A 1,274-nucleotide genomic window follows, 5' to 3' on the forward strand; every position below is an offset into this window, starting at 1 on the left:
AAAACAATACCACAAGATTTCAGCCGGTGTGATGACTTCAACGACGGTCCCGATCACGCAAACAATACGAGTCCGAGAGACCTAAAATGGGTGACAAGAAAACACCGAGTGAGTTTACAACTCAGAAGTCATAAGCATTCATCAATCCACCGATAAAGTTACTACAACATGAAACAATAAACGAGGCTAGGTACTCATCCATATCGAATCTATACCATAATTCCTCGGACCTTTCGGTCCAATCTCATACCAAGTCATACATCCACATTTCATATTCTACACAACAAGATATTTGAGGCATTTTCACACACTAACTCATTTCCACCACAATCATACAATTTCAATCATCACATAGATTTAAGGCTTACCAAATTCAACCCCGAGCATGAACATATTTTCTATTCGTCATGAGCTCGAGGTACTTACCCGATCCGCTGTCCGGGATTAGCTCGATAATGTCTCACACTCAGTGCCAATTGTAATGCAAGAGCATATAGTGGATCCGCACACTTAGTGCTATATGTATTCAACTCGCACACTTAGTGCTATATAATCAAACTCGCACACTTAGTGCTGTACAATTTTAAACCCGCACACTTAGTGCCCATCTTGTCACCGTGTCCATATATACCCGCACACTTAGTGCCGAGACCAATACCTTATGTATTTTGCTGCCTTTATACATTCAACAATGGCATCATTCCATACACATACATTTCCATTTACACACCAACTCATTTAAACACATTTGCATATATATATTGATCATTTAAATCAACACCAAATATACGCTTAATGACTTACTTTGTGTTGGGTAAAACAGTCCAAGTCGGCTACTCGATGACCTTCGTCTTTCCTTGCTTGATTCTCCTTCTTTAACTCCTTGAGCTTAATCAATAAATCAACTAGTTTAACCCTCTTGCTAAACATTCATAATTCAATTACACATGCATATGTACGCTTGTATATTCGCAACCATCCTCACTTATTACCCATTTGGTCAACAATCTAAGCCAAGATAAGGCTTCAATATGGTTGCCTCTAACCGAATACATGCACACCAATCTACTTCCTTTGGCCGAATATGCATGTCTATGTGGAGGCCAATTTTACACTTAATACTACACAAAAAAACAGCATACATTTTCCTAATTAACGATTACATATTGTAGCTCTATACACATCTCTCATTTATTTCATAACCAAACAACATCACAAGCAAATAGACACCTTAAAATAGTATACATGTCATACCAATTCATCATGTGCAAACA

The sequence above is a fragment of the Gossypium arboreum genome, chromosome 12, assembly GCF_025698485.1.
Source record: "Gossypium arboreum isolate Shixiya-1 chromosome 12, ASM2569848v2, whole genome shotgun sequence".
Lineage (NCBI taxonomy): Eukaryota > Viridiplantae > Streptophyta > Magnoliopsida > Malvales > Malvaceae > Gossypium > Gossypium arboreum.